We start from the raw sequence: 19,821 nt of genomic DNA, 5'->3' as shown, positions 1-19,821 counted from the left end.
AACCATATCATAAAGGCACACAAGACATTATTAACTGTAGAAGTTCTTCTGCTCAACAAATTATTGGTACACGAGTCATTTTCTAACAAGAACCTTTAAATGGTCCTATTTTCAACTACTAGAGGGTAGCAAATGTACTTTATGTGAAATATACTGAAATGACAGGTAATAAGATAATAGTGAAATGCTAAGCAAAGATTTTCATATTCCGGGAGACACTCGTGACCTTCGGAGTGCAGAAATGCTAAAACAAGAAAGATATTTCGCAGGATTGGGACTCATGAAAAGGTTTAAACTATTAGTGGGTTCAAAAATCCTTAACATGGTTTTAAATTGCCAATGTTGAAATCACTTTTTCGTTTGAACTTTGACCGCAACTTATATTACTTTCCATTTGCCAAAATTTTGGCTAAATTCAGACTTTACCCCCTTTCCGGTTATTCAATCTTTGATAACTTGTGCTGTTCAATTTTGGCTAAATTCAAACTTAGTAGGCTGAAACCCATTGAAATAGATCAACGAAAAGAAGATACACAACGAAATCATCAAAAGAGTGAAGCATAAATGAACACACAAATGCAGGCCGGAGAGGATCTCAAGTAAGCAAGAACAAGATTGGCAGCTCCTTTCCCTTTATAAATAATCCAATCATCCGCATCTTTTCGCTCTACGGCCGCCACCTCCATCCACTGCAAGGATTTGCAATCAATACACTACAAAGTAAACAAACACATCTAAATATATTATACTCCTAGACGCAAACATACACATATACCAAATCCTGTTTGCTTGAAGATTTCTAAGAATTTACCATTAGAATTGCAACAAAAGCCAACTACAGCGAAAGCACATCAAGGAATTATGTTTTATCAAAGTGAACTCTAGTGTTTCTAACCCAGTTTACAAGAATAAGAACACCAACCAGAGACGGAGGGAGGTGTGGGCATATGGGGGCCAAGGCCCCAGCGCGGTTTCGGGTTTTTTTATTTTTGTTTTTTTTGTTTGGTGAGATCATCTAGGTATTGTATTTTGTATTGGATATTATTTAGACATAAGAATGCATTCGTTTTTTGTCCCAAAACCCAATTTCTCTCTCTGTGCACGGTCTCCCATAAGTTTTTTTCCTTCAATTATTGATCTCATTTCTTTTTCTATCTCTCTACTTACTACCCAAAAAAACCTCCCTCAAAATTTAAACCAAGCAAACTATTAGATTCCCGAACCTTCAAATTTCAAAATCGTGTTCATAGGTTGGCCCCCGTGTCTACAAGATCTTGGTTCCGTCCCTGACACCAACCAACCAGTCCAAACCAAGAACCACAGGTTACTTGCATATTTTAGCCATTCCTAAACTTTTGAATCATGTATACCTGAAAATCAAAACATATGTCGATGAAATCTTCATGGATGGAATTCTTGGAATCACTTCGTACGGGCTTCTTGTGCCCCTCTTATACTTTAACAATCCTTATAATGTTCAAATGATTGCCTTTTTTTAGTCACCTGCCAATTCAGACTAGAAAAACTCAATAAGAAACAAATTAAACACATTTGCCGCATCAAATGCGCCAGAGACGCAATTTGAGAGCGCCCCCGGCACATTTCAATTGCGCCCGGGCGCATCCACATTTTCTCTCCTTTTTAATGTGCCTCGGGCTCATCCTATTTCCTCTCATTTGGTAATGCGCCCCAGGCGCTTTTGAATTGCTCCTCGGGAGCATTCAGTTTTTTCTCTTTTGATGTAATGAACCACTGAATTCCATGCCCTGGAAATTGCAAAATGGAAATGGTTTGGAGTGCAACAATTCAGTATTTTGAAGAAATCATTCCTCATTTTTGGAGAAATAGAGATGTGTTGGAGACCCTCTTATATGTTCTCTCCTCTAGGACTCTATTACTCAATACTTTTGAAAGATATCAACCCACAGTGCATTAATTCAAAATGGAAACTCCATTATTCTGGTTCCAAATACAAATTAAGCTTCCTCAATGGATGGTTGAGGCTCTAGATGGATTCTCCACCGACTGATTTGTAGCTGCAAAGGCCGACTGGAAACAGGTGTTCAACTGTTTCTTCAAACGGAAGTGAGTAGGCTTCGCACTGGTAATTTGCTTCACAAAATCTCATGTGAGTTATCCAGTAGTGCCACTACCAAGACTAAAAGTAAAGATCCTTCAGCTCAGTCTTATTGCATTCTGCATTGTATTTTTCATGAGGCAGATCAAACATACTGCATGCTAGACAATTGGGAAGAAAGAGAAGAGCCATATGATTTCTTTCCCTCACTTCTCTGTAGCTTTGATCTTCGAAACCCAAATCACAGAGATGCCTCTCCCTACAATCCAAAACCAGATAACCGAACCAAGCTTAGATGGAAGCATTTCAACAACAAGAACAGTGGATTAGAATACACAACGAAGAACCCCATGTTAAGAGAAGTTCAATCCTTCTGCAATCACCACTAGGCCATCCATGACAAACCATAATGCCATGTTTGATTTGTAGGCCCAAAAAACAGAGAACCTTGGTAGGAAAGATTCATGGCCTGGTTACTGGCAGTTTTGTGGACTTCATACAGACCAAAATAGACCGTTCCTCCAAACATAAGAGGTCAAAGAAAGAAGATTCCAACGATATGAGATAATATTTACTTCGTGTGTCTCACTGGTGAAGGTTGTAAGTGGATCATTAATTAGATGATATTGTAAGGATTCAACTCCATTGTTGAAAGAAAAGACATCTGGAAGGAATGATAGTAAGTTGTAACACAGCAGCGTTTGTAAACTAATCCTTCAAATATAGTACCGTTCTTGCATATTTTTTTTGGATTAGCAACATGTTGCTTATCCACTTCTTCTTCCCCTCGATGTACCCTTATCGAGCTTTTATAAAAACATCTTTTGCCAAGCAAAAAAAAAAAAAAACTATGCCAAACTATGAAATAAATGCGTTTGAAATCGGAGAGAGGTCGTGCAGGCAATGGTTGTGGCAAAATAGTTGCAGAGTCAGACATAGTTGATGCAATATTTATTGTCATCATGGGAAATCAAAAGTCACAATCCAACATGACAATTGGCAAACAATATCTTAAGTGTAGTTAACATGACCTTGAAAACTTCTATAGTTGCCATACATGTATGAAGGGAATTGGGTCTCCATCCAATGAATCAGTGGATTGATCAAGTTCACTGAGAATTTCAGTTGTAAAACTACTCTTGAGTCGGGGATGTATGTGTAGTTTCTGAATTATGTGCAGAAAAGAATCAAACTCATATTGACCAATAAATCATTTTCCTGAGATTTAAGGCCATGTTGAAATGATGAACCTCATTAGAAGCATTCATTCTCCATCTGGAAGAGGGCTCTCATTGCTGATAAGAACTCAAGTAATCGAGCAGCATTTCGGATTCCGGGCATTTCGACGGTAGATTAGGGATGAAATTTGTTGCAAGAAAATCACACTACTACAATAAACCATAAAGATCACAGCTATTGGCCGTGATTGTAAGTTTTCTATCACACTCTTGTTACCGTGATGGATCTGGGTGTGATTGTAAGTCACTCTCTTTTATCACAGTTATAAACCGTGATTGAAAGAGAGAAACAATTACGGCCAAAAGGCGTGATCGTTTCTCTTTTATCACGGTTATAAGCCGTGATTGTTTCTTTTAGGCGAGATCATTTCTCTTTCTGGGTGTGATTATATGTCACTTTAGATCACGGTCTATAACCGTGATTGAAAGTTCAAAATGATCACACCACCATAAACTGAGATGGAAAACCATTGCGTGTGATCTGTTCTTTGTATCTACTAGACCATCTTTTCTTGTCATTGCCAAGTTTCGAACCCACGCACCCTTAGTTGATTTCCTAAGCCCTTACCATTAAGCTAGCCAAGAACTTCTGTTACATTAGGAAAATAAAAATATTTATACTTACTTCCTAAAGTGAGAAAACTTTTTTTTCCCCTTAAAATTTGCTGAATTTTTTGAAATGCAATTAACATGATATTAAAATATATAAAAATACATATATAAACATTATTTAAATTTTTTTTAAAATATGACAACAAATCTTTTGCTAATCAAAATTAGTTATTGGTCACCAAAAGATTTTCTTGGGGCGAAAATTTTAGTTTTAGCTAATAAATTTAGTAGACAATATTGTTTTTTGTTATAGTGTAAGCTTTGTATTTTTATGAAAATTATCACAACCTGCAGATTGTAACATTATAGACAAACTTTAGATATTTTTTTTTATTATAAACTAACCATTTCACATAAATTTTGTGTTTATATTGAATTTCAATTTCAATGGTGGCTTCTCAATTGGATTTTAATCCTTTTCAAATAAAGCTAAGCCATAATAATATAATTGCTTTTTTACCTAATGTGTCAAACGTATACTTGGAAGACATCCGAAATAACTAAATTTCACTACTACAATAAATCATAAAGATCACAGCTCGCCCACATAAAAATCGGGCACTAGTGGAACAGTTCGCCCGTCATCGAAGAAACAACTGGGCACTGGTGGAACCCAGTTGTGGAATTTGCCTTCTCTCTCTATATCTTTTAGGACGTGAAGATAAAGATGAAACGTAAAGATTTTTTGGGATGAGTGCAATTAGGGCTTATCTTCTTACCTTTTGTAAAAAAAGAAAAATGAACTTTTCAAAGTTCTTAAACAAAAAAACAATCACGTATAAATCTACCTGTGAGAGAAGACCAAAGACTTCTTCATGGTAAATCATGTTTTCTTCTTGCTTACTACAAGTAAAAGTGGGATTAGTGTATGGTCCATTTTCGGACATGTTGGCCACATCTTATTACTAATAGCCGCATGTTTTGACACCTGGCCGTAATATTTTGAAAGCGTGGTTTTGGAACACGCGTTACATTGTATGGTCTATTTCGGACATCTTGGCCGCTTCTTATTACACTTGGCCGCATTTTACTACTTCTGGACGCTAGTTTTGACACTTGGCCGCTAGTTTTGGAAAGCATGACTAGTATTGTTAAAAAGGGGGGGGGGAGGGAATATGCAAAATGTCTCTTGGATTTGGAACCCAGTAATGCTGACTATTACACTTAGCACTGTTCAATTAATCTGTTGTTGAGAGGTGGGATGGAGTTGAAGAACTACGGAGATGTATGCACAACAACGATTTGATGAAGAAGCCGGGGTGGAGCTGCATTGAAGCCAAAGGATGCATTTTGGACACAAGGAATCCAGCCATTTTCTCCCACGTACATCACAAAAACTGTAAGAATTGTTTGTTCTCAGTGAAGGCTATAGAGTCTTTTATGCCATGAAAAGGAGATTCGGAAGGAGAAGCTCAACTAGGATTTGTTGGGCCTGTTTGAGATGGATCACACCCTCAAATGCTTGAAATCCATGAGCCCGGCCATGAATGTCATATGTAGGAATGAAATTATTTTGTTTCCTTTTGAAATTGCCTCGAGGCCCCTATTTTTTGTTCGTAGACAAATATATATGGGCTAACACAAGAACCAATAACCTCTGGAGTGTTTTTTTTTTTAGCATGTTTGGAATGGATTCAGTGGTTTATTACATCAAAAATTCAAAAGACAAAAAAGTGAATGCTCCTGAGGAGCAATTCAATGGCGCCTAAGGCGCATTAAGAAATGAGAGAAAATAGGATGCGCCGGGGCGCGTTTAATTGCGCCGGGGCGCGTTTAATTGCGCCTGAGGCACATTACAAAAAGAGACAAAATGTGGAAGCGCTCGGGCGCAACTTAAATGCACTTGGGGCGCACTCGAATTGGCCTAAGGCGCATGTGATGCAGCAAATATTTTAGATTCTTATTTTACTGGGTTTTTCTAATCTGAATTGGCACGAGACTAAAAAAAAAAAAGACAATCCTTTAAATAGTTTAAGGATTGTTAAACCAAATATTTCAGCTTCTGGGGAGAATGGTAATTGTTTTCAAGGCAAAAGTTGCATGGTTTTGCTACTGAAAATGGACTTTATCACGGTGTTCTCCAAACTTCATTCCTTGGATTTTTATGCAAAGTGAGGGGACATGGATAGAGCAGCTGAAATTGTTTAGACAAATTCCCTTTAAGAATAGCACTAGTTTCAGAATCGATCATACTCAAAATGCCCTCCATTTTGAGATTGCCATAGAACTGTTCCAGAAAATGGGCAATGTAAGTCCAGAACCTGTGGCTGATATCTTCTTTTTCTTTTCTTTTTTTGAGGAGCTCTGCGGCTGAAAACTTTAAAAGTCTCATCGTTGTCTATACTAATATTGGCGGCTTGAAACTGTGGCTGATAGGATGATAAATAGTGAACTCATGACAATGACCTGGATATCGGTTATGTAGGGCTGTGGAGCCCATGAGCTAGGTTTCGAAGCTCAAAAAGTTTGTAATGATCGTAGTGATTCGGTGTTAGCATGAACAACACACTTTTGGCTTAAAATTTATTGACTAATATGATTTTAAGTATAAACTTCAGGATAAATGTGTTTGAATTACACGAGTGTACTCAGCGTGATAGCATATAAATGAAAGTTGTTGTCGTCGTCACTTTTTGCTACTACACTCACCCACTGGTGTTAATCCTCTCTCCCTTTCCGATGTTGGTTGGTGTTCCCAGAGATGAGAGTGGCTCAACCGATGAGAAACTAGAAGAGGAAGAAGTAAACAAAAGAGGTCCAAGGCAGACCACTGATACAATTGATTCTTTCCTTAATGTTCTTAAGTTAGAGAGGGTGCACAAAAACTATGTGTTTCCCCTACACCAGTGAATAGGAGTGGTTACGGAACACGCATTTTCTTCTTGCTTACTCTAGTAAAAGCATGATTAGTGTATGGTCTGTTTTCGAACATCTTGGCCGCGTCTTATTATTCTTGGTCCTATTTCCACTCATTTGGTAATGCGCCTCAAGCGCTTTTGAATTGCTCCTCAGGAGCATTTAGTTTTTTCTCTTTTGATGTAATGAACCACTGAATTCCATGCCAACATGCTGGAAACTGCAAAAATGGAGATGGTTTGGAGTGCAACAAATTCGCTAATTTGAAGAAATCATTCTTCGTTTTTTGAGAAATAGAGATGTGTTGGAGACCCTCTTATATGTTTTCTCCTCTTGGACTCTATTACTCAATACTTTTGAAAGATATCAACCCACAGTGCATTAATTCAAAATGGAAACTCCATTATTCTGGTTCCAAATACAAATTAAGCTTCCTCAATGGATGGTTGAGGCTCTGGATGGATTCTCCACCGACTGATTTGTAGCTGCAAAGGCCGACTGGAAACTGGTGTGTTAGGACCGTGAGGGACACCATGCACACAAACCACGCAGTGATTTCAGAGAAAAACTCCCTTTGATTATATATTCACACAATATACAATAAAGATGAAAAAACTCTCCGGGAACCACACGCAGGTTCCTCTCCGGGAGGCCGCAGATAGGCCCCCCCACGCTTGCCTCACCCTCCCTCACATTATGTCACACCTTAACCCTAATAGGGTTTACAACTATATATAAGGGACTCCAAGGGTAAATACGCTCAACACCCAACACTAAGGGTGTTACACAAAATAACCCCACCACTATGGGTGGACCCCAACATGGTGTTCAACTGTTTCTTCGAACGGAAGTTAGTAGGCTTCGCACTGGTAATTTGCTTCACAACTTCTCCTCTGAGTTATCCAGTAGTGCAACTACCAAAACTAAAAGTAAAGATCCTTCAACTCAGTTTTATTGCATCCTGGATTGTATTTTTCATGAGGCGGATCAAACATACTGCGTGCTAGACAATTGGGAAGACAGAGAAGAGCCATATGATTTCTTTCCCTCGCTTTTCTATAGCTTTGATCTACGAAACCCAAATCATGGAGGTGCCTCTCCCTATAATCCAAAACTAGATAACCGAACCAAGAAGCGTAGATAGAAGCATTTCAACGACAAGAACAGTGGATCAGAATACACAATGAATCAAGACCCCATGTTAAGAGAAGTTCAATCCTTCTGCAACCACTAGGCCATCCATGACAAACCATAAGGCCATGTTTGATTCAATGGCTCAAAAAACAGAGAACCTTGGTATGAAAGATGGCCTAGATACTGGTAGTTTTGTTGACATCATACAGACTAAAATAGACCGTTCCTCCAAACATAAAAGGTCGAAGAAACAAGAATCCAACGACATGAGATAATATTTTTTTCACGTCACTGGGGAAGGTCGTAAGTGGAGATATTGTAAGGATTCAACTCCATTGTTGAAGGAAAAGACATATGAACGCATGACAATAAGTTATAACACAGTGGCGTTTGTAAACTAATCCTTTACATATAGTACCCTTCTTGCAAATATTTTTTTTTGGATTAGCAACATGTTGCTTATCCACTTCTTCTTCCCCTCGATATACCCTTATCGAGCTTTTATAAAATCATCTTTTGCCAAGCAAAAAAAAAAAACTATGCCAAACTGTCAAATAAATGCATTTGAAATCGGAGAGAGGTCATGCAGGCAATGGTTGTGGCAAAATAGTTGCAGAGTCCGACAATTGTCTTTAAAATGAGAAAAAGGCCCTTATTTGATGCAATATTTATTGTTTTCATGGGAAATCAAAAGTCACAATCCAACATGACAATTGGCAAACATTATCGTCTGTGTAGTTAACATGATCTTGGAAACTTCTATAGTTACCATACATGTGTGTATTACCAAGTTTCAGATTTTTCAGTGAAAAGAAACAAAAGGCTTAAAAAGCATCAAATGTAAGGCTACAGACAGTTGACATCAACACTGTAATAAGACTTCCTAAATTACACACTTTTGTAAGGCGCAATTGAATCGCACCCCGGGCGTATCCTATTTTCTCTCATTTTGTAGGGTGCCTCAGGTGCATTTGAATTACACCTCAGGAGCATTTTTTTCTCTTTTGATGTAATTTCATTCCTACATATAACATCCTATGGCTCATAGATTTCAAGTATTTTACATCAATTTCCAGAAATGAAGCCATGGATCGATCCTTTGGCTTCAACGCCGCTCCACCCCGGCTTCTTCATCAAATCGGTGTCGTTCATACCTCTCTGTACTTCTTCAACTCTATCCCACCTTTGAACAACAGCTTGAACATTACTAATTGTAATAGCAAGCATTATTGGGTTCCAAATCCAAGAGCCTTTTGCATATTCCCCTATTTTTTAGTTCCTATTGAACTCTACAGGCTGCCAATAGCGCTCCCCAAATACTACCACATGGAAAGCCACTAGTTTCAGAACCATACCGAAAGCCTCGTTGAGCTTCCCAGACTGGCTCAACAAATCCACGATACAAATGTAATGATTCAGATCGGGTTCCATTCCGAATCTCTATTTCATGGCATAAAAGACTCTACAGCCATCGCTTAGAAGGCCAATAGTGGCTACAAGTAGATAATAAGCTCAAGAAGGTCAATACTATTCTGCTCCAGTCCTTCTTCCACCATTTGACGAACAATTTGCAGGGCTTCGAAGCCTAGCCCATGGGCTCCACAGCCCTCAATAACCGATGTCCATGTCACAAGTTCACTATTTTTCATCCTATCAACCACAGTTTCAAGACGCCAATATTAGTATACAAAATGATGAGGCATTTAAAGATGAGATTTCAGCCATACAACTCAAAAAAAAAAAAAGATATCAACCACAGGTTCTAGACTTCCCCATTTGCCAGAACAGTTCTATGGCATTCTCAAAATGCAGGCCATTTTGAAATGATTCTAAAACTAGTGGTGCTATTCTTAAAGGGAATTTGTCTAAACAATTTGAGCTGCTCCATCAATGTACCCGCACTTTGCATAAAAGTCTAAGGAATGAAGTTTGTAGAACACTATGATAAAGTCCATTTTTAGTAGCAAAACCATGCAATTTTTGCCTTGAAAACGATTTTCATTCTCCCCAGAAGCTGAAAATACTTCATACGGGCTTCTTGTGCCTCTCTTATGCTTTAACAATCCATATAATGTTCAAAGGATTGCCAAATGTTCTCAGCATGTCCTTGGCAGGTATTAATTATCAAAACACATTCTGGGCCGTCATTTTCCCCTTTTAGAAATCTTTCTGTCTACCCAAAATATTTTCTTGTCTCACTTTTGGGGATTTATACTTTTACAATACTAATGTCTCTCTAATTTTTTTTTTATCTTTATTCAAATGTCTTTCGCATTAGTTAGTTTTGCTTCGCATTTGTAATTTGAATCTTGTTTCTTATGTTTGCATTTTTTTCTGTTGGATTAGCAACATGTTGCTTATCCACTTCTTCTTCCCCTCGACGTATTCTTATAGAGCTTTTATAAAATCATCTTTTGTCAAGCAAAAAAAAAAACTCTGCCAAACTGTCAAATAAATGCATTTGAAATTGGAGAGAGGTCATGCAGGCAATGATTGTGGCAAAATAGTTGTAGAGTCAAGACAATTGTCTTTAAAATGAGAAAAGGCCCTTATTTGATGCTATATTTATTGTTTTTATGGGAAATCAAAAGTCACAATCCAACATGACAATTGGCGAACAATATCTTAAGTGTAGTTAACATGATCTAGAAAACTTCTATAGTTACCATACATGTATGTATTACTAAGTTTCAGATATTCAGTGAAAAGAAACAAAAGGCTTAAAAAGCATCAAATGTAAGGCTACAGACAGTTGACATCAACACTGTAATAAGACATCCTAAATTACACACTTTTGTAATGCGCCTCGGATGCAATTGAATCGTGCCCTGGGTGTATCCTATTTTCTCTCATTTTGTAGGGCGTCTCAGGCGCATTTGAATTTCACCTAGGGAGCATTGTTTTTCTCTTTTGATGTAATTTCATTCCTACATATAACATCCAGTGGCTCATAGATTTCAAGCATTTGAACGGGTCATCAATTTCCAGAAATGAAACCATGGATCATCCTTTAGCTTCAACTTTAATGCCGCTCCACCCCGGTTTCTTCATCAAATCGATGTCGTTCATACCTCTCCATACTTTTTCAACTCTATCCCACCTTTACACAACAGCTTGAACATTACTAAGTGTAATAGCAAGCATTATTGGGTTCCAAATCCAAGAGCCTTTAGCTGCATATTCTCCTATTTTTTGTTCCTATTGAACTCTACAAGCTGCCAATAGCGCTCCCCAAATACTACCACATGGAAAAGACTCTAGTTTCAGAACCATACCGAAAGCCTCATTGAGCTTCCCAGACCAACTCAACAAATCCACAATACAAGTGTAATGATTGAGATCAGGTTCTATTCGGAATCTCCATTTCATGGCATAAAAGACTCTACAACCTTCACTTAGAAAGCCAAGAGTGGCTACAAGTAGATAATAAGCTCAAGAAGGTCAATACTATTCTACTCCAGTCCTTCTTCCACCATTTGACGAACAATTTGCAGGGCTTCGAAACCTAGTCCACGGGCTCCCCGGCCCTCAATAACTGATGTCCATGTCAGGAGTTCACTATTTATCATCCTATCAGCCACAGTTTCAAGCTGCCAATATTAGTATACACAACAATGAGGCTTATAAAGATTTCAGTCGCAGAACTCTTCAAAAAAAAAAAATTCAGCCACAGGTTCTAGACTTCCATTGCCCATTTGCCGGAATAGTTCTATGGCATTCTAAAAATGGAGGGTATTTTGAGTATGATTCTGAAACTAGTGGTGCTATTCTTAAAGGGAATTTGTCTAAACAATCTGAGCTACTCTACCCATGTACCCGCACTTTGCATAAAAACCCAAGGAATGAAATTTGGAGAACACTGTGATAAAGTCCATTTTCAGTAGCAAAACCATGCAATTTTTGCCTTGAAAACGATTACCATTCACCCCAAAAGCTGAAAATACTTCTTGCGGGCTTCTTGTGCCTCTCTTATGCTTTAACAATCCTTATAATGTTGACTTGAGGGGCCTTTTTTGGCTCCATCCTCCTGTTGCCAAGCACACCAGAAGGACAGCTATTCATTCTCCTGTTCACTAGCACTCTGCCATGTGCTTTGAAGATCCCAGGCGTGGATTTGGAGTAAATGCTTTGTCTAAGCATGGGGTTGGAACAGCGGAAGTTTTTTGCCTATAAAAGGGCCTCTGAGCTCTGTATTCTGTATCTCTCTTGAGTGAGAGACCAGAGAAGGTGAGGTCTGTTTGTATAGCTATGTAGGAGAGTGGTGAGGAATGATCACTGTAAAGCTTTCCTCCCGTTTTGATAATAGCTCTGTTTACCTCTGTGGACGTACCCAATTTTGGGGAATCAAGCATATCTCCTATGTTCGTGTTCGTGTTTGTGTGCGTGTGTTTTGGCTCTATTTGATCCACTCGGGGCACAACATATAATGTTTAAAGGATTGCCTTTTTTAGTGTCCTACCAATTAGGACTAGAAAAACACAGCAAAATAAGAATCTGAAATATTTGCTGCATCCCATGTGCCTCAGGCGCAATTCGAGTGCGCCCCAGGTGGATTTAAGTTGCGCCCAGGCGCTTCCACATTTTCTCTCTTTTTTTAGTGTGCCTTAAGCACAATTGAACGCGCCCTGGGCGCATCCTATTTTCTCTCATTTCTTAATGCGCCTCAGGCACCTTTGAATTGCTCCTCGGGAGCAATTCACTTTCTCTTTTGAATTTTTGATATAATGAACCACTGAATTCCATTCCAAACATGCTAAAAAAAATAATACAAAAAAAAAACTCCAGAGGACATTGGTTCTTGTGTTAGACCATATTTATTTGTCTATGAGACAAATCTTGAACAAAAAATAGGAGCCTTGAGGCAATTTCAAAAGAAAACAAAATAATTTCATTCCTACATATGACATTCATTGCCGGGCTCATAGATTTATAGCATTTAAGGGTGTGATAGATCTCCAGAAGCAAAACCATGGATCAATCCTTTGGCTTCAACGCAGCTCCACCCCCGGCTTCTTCACCAAATTGTTGTCGTTCATATATCTCCGTAGTTCAACTCCATCCCACCTCTCAACAATAGCTTGAACAGTACTAAGTGTCGTAATAGCTAGCCAATATTACTGGGTTCCAAATCCAAGAATCATTTTGTTGCAACAACGAAGTCTGGAGAACACTATGATGAAGTCCATTTTCAATTGCAAAACCATGCATTTTTTTTCCTAGAAAACTATTACAATTCTCCCCAGAAGCTGAAAATACTCAAGTTTAACGTCTCACTAGTAGACCTTACTTCATCTTGCATTTTGTTGAAGCACTTGTCAACTTCCATGATATCCTGTCTTGAAATGTAAGTATGCAACAAGAAATCAAGATATTCTAAGAAACAACATCCCTTCTATCAATTTCACTGAAAAAGGTTTCTATCACATCGACACTACATGCATTACTATACATTTTCGAAATCAAAATTTTCATCACAGAAGAATGCAATTGCTTCCGGCATTACTAGTTTCTTAGACTAATTTGAGTACGTGGGCGAGCACCGAGCGATTTAAATTTCTATTCAGTGTGAATATACATCGGCTTATAGAATAACCACGAGATTGGGTGTAGTAGGCCTGCTGTGCTTTTCCGGACTCATATGAGTGATTCAAATTGTTCATACTTGTTCGGCTCAAAAAGTTTGTAATGATCGTAGTGATTCAGTGTTAGCATGAACAACACACTTTTGGCTTAAAATTTATAGACTAATATGATTTTCAGTATAAACTTCAAGATAAATGTGTCTAAATTACACGAGTATACTCAGCGTGATAGCATATAAAAGAGTTGTTGCCGTCGTCGTCACTTTTTTGCTACTGCACTCACCCACTGGTGTTAATCCTCTCTCTTTCCGATGTGGGTTGGCGTTCCAAGAGATGAGAGCGGCTCAACCGACGAGAAACTAGAAGAGGAAGAAGTATCCAAGGCAGACCACTACTACAGTTTATTCTTTCCTTAATGTTATTAAGTTAGCGAGGGTGCGCTAAAATTATGTGTTTCCCCAACACCAGTGAATAGGAGCGGTTACGGAACACGCATTTTCTTCTTGCTTACTCTAGTAAAAGCGTAATTAGTGTATGGTCTGTTTTTGGACATATAGCCGCTTCTTATTACTGTTGGCCGCCTGTTTTCACACCTGGTCGTGCTCTTTAGTAAAATCGTGACTAACATCTTTTCTTTTTGATCGGCAAAAAATAAAGATTTATTAACTCCAAACACAAAGTACAGAGCTAATAGGATCATAAATACACCCGGTCTGACCACCCATGACCCTCATCTCCTAACCATATGGAGGAAAAATTGATTTGAGCCCAATAGGCTGGGCCCAAACCAAGGAAAAACACCTAGAAAGTCCAGGTTGGAGAGACACCAACCAAAAATAACCAGCCCAAAAACCCAAACGGGCTAGGCCCACACCTAATACAACCCTACACACCTAAACCAAACTCAAGAATCAACCCTCCAGCCACCACCTCCATACGCCAGCTACCGCCACAGCCACCGTCGGACCTGCCAACCCAGCCGAGTCACAAGCAACCATTTATAGATTAAACACAGCACCGTCCAAACTGCCACCAACCACCACCCACCGCCATCTGCCGCCACCGTCATCACTGTCTGGGAAATACCCAAAACTAGTTCCGCACGCGCGCTCCAACCACCAAAACAAACCGAAGACAGAGAAGAGCCACCAGATATGAAAACAGGAGAAGCAAAACCAGCTGCCGGCTGTGTTGAATCCCTAGCCGTTAGGCACAGAACTGGATCGGCCCAAGGAAACCGACCGGCGAGATTCAACGCCCAAGCACCACCCGTCCAACATCTTGGCCGCATCTTATTATTCCTGCCGCTTGTTTTGATACTTGGCCGCGATTTTCTAAAAGCGTGACTAGATACCCATCATCGTGGCCGGAACGTTGGGCTTCCAGTAAGGATTGGGTTTTGAAGTGGGCCTTTAGGACTTAGTGGACTGAATTGAGCTAACCAGTTGGCCCACCTCATTTTAAGCCGAAACCCTTTGAAATATATCAAAAAAAAAATACTTTCAAAAATCTTTACGTCGGCCCAAAATATTTTCCTGGCTCTCTTTTGGGAATTTATACTTTTACAATATTAGTGTTTCCCTAATTTTTTTTGTCTTTATTCAATTTTCTTTCGCGTTAGTTAGTTTTGATTCAAAGTTTTTTTTATGGATTATTGATTCGTTTCGACGAGAGAAATCGAAGAACTATAAAATTATGACCCAAACTCAAATTTTATTTTAAAAAAAGGCAAGAAAAAGTCTGAAAAGTTTGAATATTGTTTGGCCTTTTTTTGGATTTTTCCCAAAAGGGTCATAATTTTTCAGTTCTCCGACTCATCTCGTCGAGACAAATCTATAGTTTACAAAAATTTGATGCAAACTAACAAATGCAAAAAAAAAAATGAATAAAGACAAAAAAAGATATTCCTTTTGGCAGGAAAATAAAAATGTCTGTGCAATTCATTCATGTAACATTTTAACAGAGAGACCTGTCCAAGTGACTGTCCAAGCATACACCATAATTTTTTAGCCCTTCCAATTTCTTGCTTGAATGGAGTCAATGGATCACAAACGGGGTCAAAGATGCTGCCTAGCACCCCGGTGCCAAGCGGGTGCCAACCGTTCCAAGCATACACCATAATTTTTTAGCCCTTCCAATTTCTTGCTTGAATGGGGTCAATGGATCACAAACAGGGTCAAAGATGCTGCCTACCACCCCGGTGCCAAGCGGGTGCCAAGCGTTCATTTCAGCACGGATCGCTCGTATTGAATCTGAGCGCATATAAATCTAAACTGTTCATTGCTTGATCAATATCCGAGCCATCGATCGCTGAGATGAACGGTCGGATCGGCCACTTGGCACCGTTGCCAAGCACATGCATCTCCAAATCCCGAGGATAGTAGTGTATTCTTAAGTTTCTTTCCATGGAAGGCACTCATCATTCGTCAGAGCCGGATGACCATCCTAGCTATCATATCCGTTTCTGGGAGATTCATTCCTAGGAGCCTTTTGTATGCGCAGTACCTTCCCAACCTACTCAAAATCGAAGCAAATGTCATATGTAATGAATGTAGGTACATTACACCGTCTTCGTAATGAAGCATGTTACTATGGCCTCCCCTATTGACCCACTGTTATATATCTAACTTGTTTTATCTCCATTTTATTCTGAAATTCAAGTTCATTTTACGGAGTACAAGGATGCATTTGCAAATTCAAACAATTCTTCAAAAGGAAGATCCCAATTCTCAAAAGGAAGAACTTGTTTGCTTTACTTTTGGAGTTTGGTAAAATGCTCAGTTGAATTATTGTATAATAAAAAATGAAACGATCGAAGAGGCAAGCTGAAATGATCAAAAGAGTGAAGAATAAATGAACACACAAATGCAAGCCGGAGAGGATCCGGAGTAAGCAAGAATAAGATTTCTAAGCATTTACCGTTGGAATTGCAACAAAAGCCAATAACAGTGAAAGCACATCAAGGAATTACGTATGTTTCATCAAAGTGAACTCTGTTGTTTCTAACCCAGTTTACGAGAATAAGAACACCAACCAACCGGCCCAAACCAAGAACCACAGGTTACTTGCATATTTCAACCATTTCGAAACTCTTGAATCATGTATACCCGAAAATTAAAACATGTGTCAATGAAATCTTAATGGATGGAACTCATGGAATCACTTCCTACGGGTTTCTTGTGCCTTTGTTATGCTTTAATGATCCTTATAATGTTTAAGGCATTCCCTTCGTTAGTCTCCTGTCAATTCGGACTAGAAAAACTCAGCAAAAAACTAATTAAAAATATTTGTTGCATCACATGCGCCTAAGGAGCCCCAGGCGCACTTAAGTTGCGCCAGGGCACATCCTCGTTTTCTCTCTTTTTGTAATGTGACTCAAGCGCAATTGAATGCGCCCCGGGCGCATCCTTTTTTCTCTCATTTCATACGGCGCATTTGAACTGCTCCTCAGGAGCATTCACTTTTTTTCTCTTTTGATGTAATGAACTATTGAACTTCATGCCAACATCCAATGGCTCATAGATTTCAAGAATTTGAAGGTGTGATTGATTTCCATAAACAAACCCATGGATCAATCATTAGGCTTCAATGCAACTCCACCTCGGCTTCTTGATCAAATCGTTGTTGTTCATACATCTCCGTACTTCTTTAAACAACAGCTTGAACTTTACCAAGTGTAGTAGCCAACATTTTTAGGTTCCAAATTCAAGAGCCATTTTGCTACATATTCCCCTCATTTTTGGTTCCCATGAACTCTACAGCCTGCCAATAGCTCTCCCAGAATCATACCAAATGCCCATTACGAATCTCCATTTCAAGGGATAAAAGATTCTACAGCCTTCACTTAGAAGGCCAGACTCAAGAGTGGCTACAATCAGATTATAAGCTCAAGAAAGTCATACTATTCGACTCCATTCCTTCTTCCACCATTTGATGAAAAAAATGCAGGGCTTCGAAACCTAGCCCATGGACTCCACAGCCCTCAATCATCGATTTCCATGTCACGAGTCTCTATTTATCACGCTATCACAAATAGTCTAGCATAAGAAATGCTTCCGCTTCATGCGTACATGTTTAGGATAAGCACGGATAACCTGGGATGATTTGGCATTATCAGTAAAACTAAAACTAATATTTGGGGTGAGCTCAAATCCAAGGTTCAGAAACTATGGGGTCCAATATCTCTTACACAAGTTAAAAAGCATTGAAGAACAAATTATGAATCATGTAACTTGAGAATCAAAGCATATGTCAATGAAATTTTCATGGATGGAACTCATGGAATCACTTCGTTCAGGCTTATTGTGCCTCTCTTATGCTTTAGCAATCCTTATAATGATCAAAGAATTGCCTTTTTTAGTCGCCTGCCAATTCGGACTAGTAAAACTCATTAAGAAACAAATTAAAATATTTGCTGCATCACAGCGCCTCAGGCGCAAGTTGAGTGCGCCCCATGTTCGTTTAAGTTGCACCTAGGCGCATCCACATTTTCTCTCTTTTTGTTATGTGCCTCGGGCACATCCTATTTTCTCTCATTTCATAATACGAAATGCTCCTTGTGGGAGCATTCACTTTTTTCTCTTTTGATGTAATGAACCACTGAATTCCATGCCAACATGCTCAAAAGTGCAAAATATTTTAACTGTGAACTTCTGGTTCCAAATACAAATTATGCTTCCTCAATGGATGGTTGAGGTTCTAGATGGATTCTCCACCGACTGGTTTGTAGTTGCAAAGGCCGACTGGTAAACTAGTGTTTAATTGTTTCTTCGAACGGAAGTGAGTAGGCTTCGCACTGGTAATTTGCACATCAAAGGCCGGTTTTGGCGGATTGGTCGGTTTCGGCGATTCGGTTAATTTGCTGGGCAGCCCTAACTTGTGTGGTGTACTCGATCCATGTAAAGAAATCAACGAAAAGAGTGTTTATTTGGTGCCCTGGGCACCCCCACCACCCTCCTCTATTATCACACATTGCCGTAAAGTTCATACATGTAATATTGGACCTCATGTCCATGTATGAGGCAGACGGACTTATAGTGCTGTCACTTAATAATTTCTTGAATAAAAAAAATGTGTTGATGGCCCACAAAATATGTTGCTACATAATTTATTAGAAGTGCAAGATAGAAATTTTACATGATACTCCGGAGTGTTGAATAACTAAAGTGTGGCTCACCTATTTAATCAAAGTTTGTGCTCGCTGCTAACCCCTGAAATAAATCAATTTACTGCCTCACTAGATATATCTTCTTGCCCTTTTCTCTCCCCATTCATAAATCCCTCCACAAATATGTAGTGTCAATTCAAACTATAGCACTCAATATCAACATATCTTGATCACCATGTTTTAGGGGAAAGAAGAAAAAAGAGATTGGCAAGACGTTCAATCAGCCACGAGGCCTTTGGCCAAACGGCATCAAGGGGATGTGCTTTAAGTAGGAAAAATGAAGTTGGGAGTTCTACTCCCCCTCCAAGGTGTTGATCTAGCTATTTAACACTAATAAATTTTGCCGAGAAAAAAGAAGAAGTTCAACCTAGACCCCTAAAAGGATGGAAAACCAGCTATCCACAGGCCTAATTAGAGTTTTTTTCTGATCCTAACCAATCTGATGGTCACTAAATTCAGCAGTTACAACTGTAATTGGGGCACAAGGACTCACAAGGTGATCAAAGGTTTCAAACTAACGGCACAAACCAAGCAAAATGTGCAAAACCCAGTTTGCAGTTTATTTCCCACATTGACTAAGCAGAAAAAAAGAGGAGACGGAACGTGACTACAAAACAAGAGGCCCAGCATAAGAGAAAGCATATCTTTCTCGGACTCCCGGCTAAGATCAAGTGTAGTATTTGTTCTTATTAGTTTAATATATGATATGTGGACCATAGGCTCACTTTTTATTCAATAAATAAATTATTTTTTGAGGGGGAGGGCCCACTACAGTAGCAAGCTACTAGAGTCTCTCATGCATTTCTTTGGTGTTGCACTATTGCCAAGTTCAAAGGTTTTTGCTACTTTTAGTACTTCGTGTCAAGAAACAAATTAGTTGGCTTGACATCTATAGATGTTTGTAAGTATTTTGTCAACTGTTTAATTGCGGGGCTAAGGTCTCTTTCCCTCTTAGTTTGTAAGCAGATCATTAATCAGCTGATATGATATTAAATTAATTTTTTGAGGGGGAGGGCCCACTAAAGTAGCTTGCTATTGGGGTCTCAAGAGTGTCGCTTTGGCCTAGTGCACCCCATCCAAACCAAGTTAAAATCACATCAAGGCTGTACGTATTTGGGTCGAGGATTCTCGGATGGATTTAAGGAGTGCACCTCA

General features: G+C 39.0%; 1 non-coding gene across 1 annotated transcript; it reads left to right on the top strand.

Annotated features, from left to right (window-relative positions):
• The first annotated feature begins 19,306 nt into the window (after positions 1-19,306).
• LOC131308990 (U2 spliceosomal RNA) lies at positions 19,307-19,510 on the top strand. Its single transcript, XR_009194663.1, has one exon. It is a non-coding gene; the product is annotated as a U2 spliceosomal RNA (small nuclear RNA).
• Positions 19,511-19,821: the final 311 nt, after the last annotated feature.

This window comes from Rhododendron vialii, chromosome 11a, assembly GCF_030253575.1.
Source record: "Rhododendron vialii isolate Sample 1 chromosome 11a, ASM3025357v1".
NCBI classification, from domain to species: domain Eukaryota; kingdom Viridiplantae; phylum Streptophyta; class Magnoliopsida; order Ericales; family Ericaceae; genus Rhododendron; species Rhododendron vialii.
This window is presented reverse-complemented; position numbering and strand designations above follow the sequence as displayed.